The sequence below is a fragment of the Capricornis sumatraensis genome, chromosome 2, assembly GCF_032405125.1.
Source record: "Capricornis sumatraensis isolate serow.1 chromosome 2, serow.2, whole genome shotgun sequence".
Taxonomy (NCBI): domain Eukaryota; kingdom Metazoa; phylum Chordata; class Mammalia; order Artiodactyla; family Bovidae; genus Capricornis; species Capricornis sumatraensis.
The window spans coordinates 86,891,510-86,902,111 of record NC_091070.1 but is presented as its reverse complement, the minus strand read 5'-3'; positions in this window follow the sequence as shown (position 1 = coordinate 86,902,111).

The following is a 10,602-nucleotide window of genomic DNA, read 5'->3' as shown; positions in this document are numbered from 1 at the left end:
TATTTTTACTGAGAACGAGCTGAGTTCCTCTGCTGGCTAGCAGATTTGCTGTTGTTCTCAAAGTCCAGGGTGGCAAGGGTCCAGATGCCCAGATGTGCAGATGTGGGCTGCTTTCCCCTTGAGGATGGGTAGGGGGATTCCCCAGCTAAACCTGGGGGGAATTGAACTCCCAGTGTACAAGTGTGAGAGTTTTTAGGGGGTTTCCTGGGAAAGAAATGGGTAGAGCAGCTCAGTGTGATGCTTCAAGGCATCAAATGGAGGGATCTAGGAAAAATGGAAATGCGTTCATGTTAAGGACTCTATCGTGAGGGCAGAGGAGTCGGGGACCACTTTTTGCCTCTGGAGCTTTCTGTACTTTTTGTCTGTTTCAAACAGCCACCTCTTCCCATCTCTGCAAACGGCTGCACAGAGTACAGAGAGGCAGCATTCCCCGGTAGACTGCAGCACCAGCCACCTACACAGCCGTCTCTATTTTTGCACACAGCTCAGTGCCTCCCTCTGTGTGCACGGTGGGAGGCTGTGGGCTGGCAAGTGCTCAGAAACCCATGGGAGGTCTCCAGGGTGAGAGGGGACCCTTGAAGGAGCTGGCACCTGCCATGAAGTTGGGCCATTTCAGTCACCAAGTGACCTTGGATATCATCTCGCCTGTGAATTTCAGAGTCCTAGCCATCCATCTACACAGCGTAACCATAGTCTGCCCCATCCCCTCACTAGTCTGTGATGTGAGTAATCACAAGTGATAATTACTGAGCACATAAAAACATCCCGAGCACTGGACTCACACTTCCCATACACCATCATATGTGTCTTTATAGTGTGATGCAGAAGGTGCTATTATTACTGTTCTTCTTTAGAGACAGAAATCGAGGTTCAGAAAAGTAACACTTTTATGGGCACACACCCATAAGTGATAGAATTCAGGCAGGCTGACCCCAGCCCTTGTCTTTTAACACCATACTACTCCATTCAGTATTCTACACCAGCAAAAAATAATTTGAATTTACAATGGCTGAGGGCCAGAGTCACGCGAGAAGTTACCATATCCAGACTAGCATAATGCTATGGCAAGAACAAGTGAAAAATGTATCTCCACCACTTGCTAGTTATCTAATTCCTGGGACATCTCTCCTCCTCTTTTGTGAAATGGGAATGACAATATCCACACCAGGAGGCTGTTCTCAGGAGTGGAGGATGGCTCACAGAAGGGACCTAGCACCAGGCTTAATATACAGTAAGCGCTCAGTACATGGCAGCTCCTTTCCTCCCTTCTTAATCCGAAAGCTGAGCCAAAAGAAGCCCCCTCTACCCCGCTCTCCTGGAATGAGTGCATTTACTCTGTGCATTTGCCTCTGAACGATGGCACGGTATGGGACACTAGAGCAGGCAGTGATGGGTGGCAGTGGCTCCCCAAGCCCACTCAGCAGCCTGCAGGGATCTGAGCCGCATCTGAGCCTGGCATCCACACAGCATCCCGGCCGGCCAGGGAGGAGGCCCGCGCTGCAGCAGGCTGAGGAAGTGAGGTCACAGCCTCTGACAACAATTTGGAAGTTGGGAGAGGCCTGCCAGGCCCTGCCAGTCGAGAGGGTTTCACAGAGCAGTATCTTGGTTCGGCTGGAATTTCAGGCAGGAATGTTTAGCAGAGGGCGGTGGGGCAAGTGTAAATTCCAGAGGCTGAGGTTAACGCTTTGCAGAGGAGTTTCCCTGCTGTCAGCCTCCAGCCTCGGGCAGGGCCTTCCTGGGAGTGGGAGCGGGAGGCACCTCTTGGATTGGAACAGGACCAAGGGGGCCTGGGAGGCAGTTTCTCCCAGGTCCAGGGGAAACTGGAGGTGCACTTCATATGCCAGGCACTTTACACACATGTGGCCGCTTTATGGTTCCAGCTGGATTCAATATGCAAACAGAAGTCAACTTCACTTTTTTTCCCCCTGTCCGTTTTAGACTATTCTCTTTCTTTCCATCCCTAAATAAAACCTTAGGTCTTATAGCTTTTTCTGGGCCTTTTTAGTCTCCAAGAGAGTTTCATTTCAGTAAATTGAAAATCTGGTCTAGTATAATATCAAAACTCCAAGCCCCAGTTCCTCAAAAAACTGAAAATAAAAGTACCATATGATTCAGCAATGCAACTGCTGAGTACGTATCCAAAGAAAATGAAAGCACTAACTTGAAAAGATATATTCACCCTGCGTACATCACAGCATTATTTACAGTAGCCAAGATATGACAGCAACCTAATTATCCATCAAAGATCAGTGGATAAAGACGTGGTACATATATACAATGGAATACTATTCAGCCATAAAAAGAATGAAATTCTGCTATTTGCAACAATGTGGATGGATCATAAGAAATGTTTTATGCCTAGTGAATTAAGTCAGACAGTGAAAGACAAATACTCTATTATCACTTGTATGTGGAATCTAAAAAGAATAAATAAATGAATGCATAAACAAAACAGAATCACAGATACAGAGAACAAGCTAGTTATTTTCAGTGGGGAGAGGAAAGGTGGGAGGAACAAGATGGGGTAGTGGATTAAGAGGTATAAACTACCATGTGTAAGATAAATAACCTACAAGGATATATTGTACAACACAGGGAATGTAGCCAATATTTTAAAATAACTGTAAATGGAGTATAACTCTTAAAAATTATGAATTACTATGTTATACACTTGAAACAGATAATATTGTATGTTAACTATATATTAATTTTAAAAAGATGTAGTGTATGTATGTAGAATGGAATATTACTCAGCCATGAGAAAGAAGGAAATCCTCCTAATACCCTGAGGGTGCTGGCAGAATGTTCCACAATCTCTTAGCTTGTCCCAGACACATGGCCCAGCCCTTGCTTTATGATGTGAGGGTTCTTGGCACCTATTGTGTTATCTCAGGCCTCTGGAATGATGACTGAGATAAAGACAGCAGAAGATTATGATGGAAGTGTGCCTGTTTCTTGAGTACTATGGGCCAGCCACTGTATTAAGCAGCTTAAATGCATTATTTCATAGTGATTCCCATTTGGGGCTTCCCAGGTGGTTCAGTGGTAAATAATTCTCCTGCCAATGCAGGATATGCAAGCTCAATCCCTGGGTTGGGAAGATCCCCTGGAGAAGGAAGTAGCAACACACTCTAGTGTTCTTTCCTAAAAAATCCCATGAACAGAGGAGCCTGGTGGGCTATAGTCCAGAGGGTTTAATCCATGAATCACCTGCGTTAAGTGCACAAGTCTTTTTTAAATGTATTTTTATTGAAGTGTAGTTGAATTACCAGGTTGTGCCAATTTCTGCTGTACAGCAAAGTGTAACTCAGTTATGTGTATATGTATACATTCTTTTTGCATGTTCTTTTCCATTTTGGCTTATTACAGGATATTGAATATAGCTACCTGTGGCTTACAGTAGGACCTTGTTTATCCATTCTTTTTATACCAGTTTGCATCTGCTAATCTCAAACTCCCAGTTCCATCCTCTCCTACCCCTACCCACCTTGGCAACCACCCTTCTATTCTTTATGTCCATGATTCTGTTTCTGTTTCATGGAGAGGTTCGTCTGTGCTGTATTTTAGATTCTACATATAAGTGACATCATATCGTGTTTGTCTTCCTCCTTCTGACTCACTTCACTTACCATGATAGTCTCTGGTTGTATCCATGTTGCTGCAAATAACGTTATTTCATTCTTTCTTATGGCTGAGTAATATTTTATTATATATATATATATATATACACACCATATTTTCTTTCTCCATTCACTGTCTGATGGGCCTATGGGTTGTTTCCATGTCCTGGCTATCGTGGACAGTGCTGTCAGTATAAGAGAGCATGTATATTTTTGAACCATGGTTTTGTCTGGATGTATGCCCAGGGGTAGTATTGCTGGATCATATGGTAACTCTAGTTTTCTGAGGAACCTACATACTGTTTTCCATAGTGACTATACCAACTTACGTTCCCACCAACAGTGTCAGAGGGCTCCCTTTTCTGCACACCCTCTCCAACATTTGTTACTTGTAGACTTTTTAACAATGGTGTTTCTGACCAGCATGAGTTGGTTCCTCGCTGTAGTTTTGGTTTGCATGCCTTTGATAATTAGCAGTGCTAAGCATCTTTTCACGTAAGTGCACATGTCTTAAATGTACAACTTGATGCATTTTAAAAGTGAACATGCCTGAGTCCTCATCACTGGGATAGAGGAACTCGAGAGATCTCCTCAAACCATGTCATAGTCAGCCTCTGCCCAGAGTACCACTAGTCTGAACTCTATCACATAAATTTGTTTTGCTTGTTTTCAATCTTCATATGAATGACATGCAATATATCCTGTCTTATACCTGATTTGCTTCACCTGTATGATTCACCTGTAAGATTCTCATGTATAGCAGTACTTCTTTCTTTTACTATTGTGTAGTATTTCATTGTGTGGCTCTACCATAATTTATCCATTCTACTGATGATGGACATTTGGGCTATTGAGAATACTGTGAATATATAACATTCTTGTACATGACTTTTGATGGACTTAATCATTCATTTCTGCTTGGTATATGATCAGAGATAGGATTTCTGGAGGATATTTATCTTCATTCAGTACTAAATAGGGTCAAACAGTTTTCTAAAGTGGTTACATCAGTTGACATTCCCACCAGCAATGTACGGGTGTTCTGGTTGATCCACATTCTTGATAATACGTGGTGTCATCAGGCTTTAAAATTATATTCATCCTGATGAGTGTGTAGAGGTATGGCATTCTATTTTAATTTGCATTTTCCTAAAAATAAATGTTGAACACCTTTTTATATGTCTAGTGGCCTTTAGATAGCCTCTTTTCTAAAGAACCTATTTTTTCAAGTTAGAATGCATAATAATTGAATTGTCTTTTATAGATTTGTAGCAGCTTATTATGATTTTGAGTTTGGTCCTTAGATATATGTATTACAAATATCTTTTCCTACTCTCTGTGTTGCTTTTAAATTGCTTTTTAATTGTGTTGCTTTTTCATTTCTTGTCATTGTCTCTTCATGCAGTTCTCAATTTTAATGCAGTCCAATTGGTCAATTTGTTTATAGTCAGTCCTTTTTGTGCCCTAAGAAGTCTTGGCCTACCACCAGGTCATGAAGATATTCTCATAGATTTTCCACTAGAAGCCTTATTATTTCTCATGCACATCTTCACACTCCAATTCCTTGTGTATATATATCATAAGCAAATCTGATATTCCTTTGTATATTTTTAGTTTTATATAAATAATATATAATAACATATTATAACATAGTAATATAATAACCCTGGTGGCTCAGTGGTAAAGAAACCACCTGCCAGTGCAGGAGATGCAGATTCGATCCCTGGATTGGAAAGATCCCTTGGAGAAGGAAATGGTAACACACTCTAGTATTCTTGCCTGGGAAATCCCGTAGACAGAGGAGCCTAGCAGGCTACAGTCCGCAAGGTCGCAAAAGAGTCGGACATGACTTGGTGACTAAACAATAACAGCAAATATGATAACATTCTACAATTTCCTTTTTGCACTCAATAGTACATTTAGGAGATTAATCTTTGTTGATATGTGTAGCTTTCACTCATTCCCTTCACGGGAGCAAACGTAATTACACTGTATATATATAGCGCCATCTGTTTACCCTTTCTTCTACTTATGGCCGTTTGGTCGCCGCCAGCATTCATCACCACAAGGCATGCTCCTGTGTATCCACATGTGGGTGCCTCCTTGCGTGAGAGTGTCTGTGGGGTGCTTGCCTCCCCAGTGAAGCTGTGGCTTTAGAGCTATAGAGACTCAGCACTCAGGGCTGCTGAGGAACAGGACTGAGGAGAGAGATGGGTGAGTGGATGTGGGGGCTGCGTGGGGGGGCCAGGTAGTCCAGGCTCTGGGCCCCTACCTGTTTCAGCCAGAACAGATTTGCTTTCATGCGTTAGGATTTGCAGTTCTGTTAACACTTTTTGTTTGAAAAATGGATTCTGCTTTAAAAAACAAAAACAGCATGAAAACCGAGTGAAAGTATGGTCCACAAAGTGTTACAGGCGCCACTGGGCTGTGTGAACCGCGAGGAGGCAGTTGGTTCCCCCTCCAGCCTAAGCCAACCTGCCCCTCTGCTGCCTTGCTCGGCGCTGTCCATAGACTCTTCACGTGCAGCCCCCCCTTTTCTTCTCTGCAGCTAGACTCCATTTCTGTATCTTCAGTGTCCAGTGCAGTAAGCATTTGATGATGGATTGACTAACGGATAAACTTTTGAATAACTTAGCACCATGGTCATCTCATACTAGTACCTTTTACAGTTCACAAACAAAAAAACTTTTATTTTCCTATTTTCTAAAAAATTGTTATTTTGGGAACTTTCCTCATGGTCCAGTGGTTAAGACTTCACCTTCCAGTGCAGGAGGTGTGGGTTCAATCCCTGGCTGTGGAGCTAAAATCCTACATGCCTCATGGCCAAAAAACTGAAACATAAAACAAAAACAATATTATAACAAATTCAATAAGGACTATTAAAAAAAGGAAATTTGTTAAAAAAATTAAACATTCTTATTTTATATTGGAGTATAGTTGATTTACAATGTTGTATGTTTCAAATGTATAGCAAAGTGATTCAGTTATTTATACGCATATATCCATTCTTTTTCAGATTCTTTGTTCATATAGAACAAACCACTTTCATATCTGTCTTTCCCTTCAAATCAACCTGGAGCTTTCAGGGTTCCCAGCTTCACAGAGGTGAATACTGAGGGTCAGGGAGGTGAAGAAACTTGAGGTCACATGATTGGTAGGTGGCAGATTTGAAACTTGGACCCAGGTGTTTGAATCCTGGCATTGGGCCTGTTCCACTAGTGTGTGTGGCCTGAAAACACGGCCTTAATCCAGACATCAATTAATAAGTAACCTGTGCATTACCCTCTGCAGTTTCCGAGTACTCCCCACAGCCCTTCTGTGGCTGGATGCACCCCACCTTTTTTCAAAGACGGGGAGACTAGTGGTAAGAGGGTGGAAGTATCTCACCCAAAGCTGCACACTGTGGAGCAATTAAGCTGTGTTCGCCGCCCAGCTCTTTCCGCGACCCGCTCTGCTCCTTCCCTCACCTTCACTCCTGGTGCAGGGCCCGGAGGCATCTGGGGACAGGCCGGCTCCTCGGCAGCCCTCCAAGTCCAGCCTCCTGCAGCCTGAAGGCCTCACCCTCCCTGGCAGGCCCAGGAAACGGGTTGGCTCTGAGCGGCTGAGCAGCCCCTCCCGTGAGGCCTGGAGTTGTTTTTCTTATCTAAATAAACTCTGCACAAACATGGCCGCATTACTCATGAGTAAGTTATTTGCAATAGCGTGTTCCAGAGATGGGGAAATTAGTTCACACTGGAACCACGTCTTAACCTGGTAAATGAATGGGGAAGAGGAAGAGTTTTAGACCCAGGTCAGTGGAATCCCAAACCTACTCTTTTGGGCATCCCCCCTCCACCTCAAGCCTGGGGCACATTTTTGCACCTGGTCCTACACCCTGTGGGCCCCATGAAGGACAGGCAGCACTAATCTGTGCCCAGGGCAGAGGGCCAGTGAGCTCCGAGGGCCCAGGACCCTGTCTCCCATGGTGTCCACCTTTTCCTGCTAGCTTCTTCTTTTAAGTATTTCTTTAAAAAAAATTTATTATTCTTGTTGTTATTTTATTCTTTTTTTTTTTTTCTGCTGTGCCATGCAGCATGTGGGATCTTTGTTCCCCCACCAGGAATCGAACCCATGCCCCCTGCATTGGAAGCAGAGAATCTTAACCACTGGACTGCCAGGGAAGTCCCACCAGCTTCTTCAGGGAAGAGGATAGGGAAGCTTTGCTTTATTCTCTGGCCTTTTGTGAAATGGGTGCTGAAATCAGTTCAGTTCAGTCACTCAGTCGTGTCCAACTCTTCAAGACCCCATGGACTGCAGCAGGCCAGGCCTCCCTGTCCATCACCAACTCCTGGAGCCAGCTCAAACTCATGTTCATGGAGTCGGTGAGGCCATCCAACCATCTCATCCTCTGTTGTCCCCTTCTCCTCTTGCCTTCAATCTTTCCCAGAATCAGGGTCTTTTCCAACAAGTCAGTTCTTCTCATCAGGTAGCCAAAGTTTTGGAGTTTCAGCTTTAGCATCAGTCCTTCCAATGAATATTCAGGACTGATTTCCTTTACCATTGACTGGTTTGATCTCCTTGCAGTCCAAGGGACTCTCAAGAGTCTTCTCCAACACCACAGTTCAAAAGCATACATGACTACTGGAAAAATCATAGCTTCGACTAGATAGACCTTTGTTGGCAAAGTAATGTCTCTGCTTTTAAATATGCTGTCTAGGTTGGTCATAGGTTTTCCTCCAAGGAGCAAGCAGTTACCATCTGAAGTGATTTTGGAGCCCAGAAAAATACAGTATGTCACTTTTTCCATTGTTTCCCCATCTATTTGCCATGAAGTGGTGGGACCAGATTCCATGATCTTCATTTTTTGAATGTTGAGTTTTAAGCCAATTTTTTCACTCTCCTTTTTCAACATCATCAAGAGGCTGTTTAGTTCCTCTTCATTTTCTGCCATAAGGGTGGTGTCATCAGCATGTCTGAGGTTATTGATATTTCTCCCAACAATCTTGATTCTAGCTTGTGCTTCATCCAGCTCAGCATTTGTCATGATGTACTCTGCATATAAGTTAAATAAGCAAAGTGACAATATACAGCGTTGACGTACTCCTTTCCCAATTTGGAACCAGTCCATTGTTCCGTGTCTGGTTCTAACTGTTACTTCTTGACCTGCACACAGATTTCTCAGGAGGCAGGTCAGGTGGTCTGGTATTCCCATCTCTCAGAATTTTCCACAGTTTGTTGTGCTCCACACAGTCAAAGGCTTTGGCCTAGTCAATAAAGCAGAAGTAGATATTTTTCTGGAACTCTCTTGCTTTTTCTACGATCCAATGGATGTTGGCAATTGGATCTCTGGTTTCTCTGCCTTTTCTAAATTCAGCTTGAACATCTGGAGGCTCATGTACTGTTGAAGCCTCGCTTGGAGAATTTTGAGCATTACTTTGTTGGCAGGTGAGATGTGTGTAATTGTGTGGTAGATGAACATTGTTTGGCATTGCCTTTCTTTGGGATTGAAATGAAAACGGACCTTTTCCAGTCCTGTGGCCACTGTTGAGTTTTCCAAATTTGCTGGCATATTGAGTGCAGCACTTTCACAGCATCATCTTTTAGGATTTGAAATAGCTCAACTAGAACTCCATCACCTCCACTAGACTTATTTGTAGTGATGCTTACTAAGGCCCACTTGACTTTGCACTCCAGGATATCTGTCTCTAGGTGAGTGATCGTGGTTATCTGGGTCAGGAAGATCTTTTTTGCATAGTTCTGATTATTCTTGCCACCTCTTCTTAATATCTTCTGCTTCAGTTAGGTCCATACCATTTCTGTCCTCTGTTGTGCCCATCTTCGCATGAAACATTCCCTTGGTATCTCTAATTTTCTTGAAGAGATCTTTAGTCTTTCCCATTCTATTGTTTCCTCTATTTCTTTGCATTGATCACTGAGAAAGACTTTCTTATCTCTCCCTTTTATTCTTTGGAACTCTGCATTCAAATATATATCTTTGATATAAAAGACATATCTTTCCTTATCTCCTTTGCCTTTAGCTTCTCTTCTTTTCTCAGCTATTTGTAAGGCCTCCTCAGACAGCCATTTTGCATTATTGCATTTCTTTTTCTTGGGGATGGTCTTAATCATCACCTCCTGTACAATGTCGCAATCCTCCATCCATAGTTCTTCAGGCACATTGTCTATCAAATCTAATCCCTGGAATATTTGTCACTTGCACCGTATAATCATAAGGAGTTTGATTTAGGTCATACCCGAATGGTCTAGTGGTTTTCCCTACTTTCTTCAATTTAAATCTGATTTTTGCCATAAGAAGTTCATGATCTGAGCCACAACATCTGGTTTAACTAAACTCCTTCAGCTTCTGGAGCTGGTTCTTTCACAGGGAGACCCTGGGCTCAGGAGCTGTTATGTAAATGAGGATACGGTGCCTGGCAAATCACCTTTGTTGTTACGACTGTCTCAGGTACTCAAGTGTGGGAAAGAGAAGATGCTGAACGTGGCTTATGCTGGCCCACCAGCTGTGTGTGTGCTAAGTCGCTACAGTCGTGTCTGACCGCTTGCCACCCTATGGACTGTAGCCTGCCAGGCTTCCTTGCCCATGGGATTCTCCAGGCAAGAATACTGGAGTTGGTTGCCATGCCCTCCTCCAGGGGATCTTCCTGACCCAGGGATCGAACCTGCGTCTCTTGTATCTCCTGCATTGGCAGTCGAGTTTTTTACTGCTAGTGCCACCTGGGAAGGCCTTCACAGCTACTCTGTCAGGTGCGTTCATTACCTCATCTTGTAGTGAGGGCCTGAATCTCAGAGAAGTTCTGTGATATGCTCAAGGTAGATGAGGAGTGGATCATAAACCTCGGACAGTGGGGTTTGCATTTGCAAAGGACCCTTGGACATAAGGTTTTAATAGAATTCCTGGAAATGCTGGGAAAGGAACCTTAGCCCTCAACTCCTAGTTCAAGAAACCCTGGTTTCAGCAGAATGTTTCTCAGGGGCCGTTTCT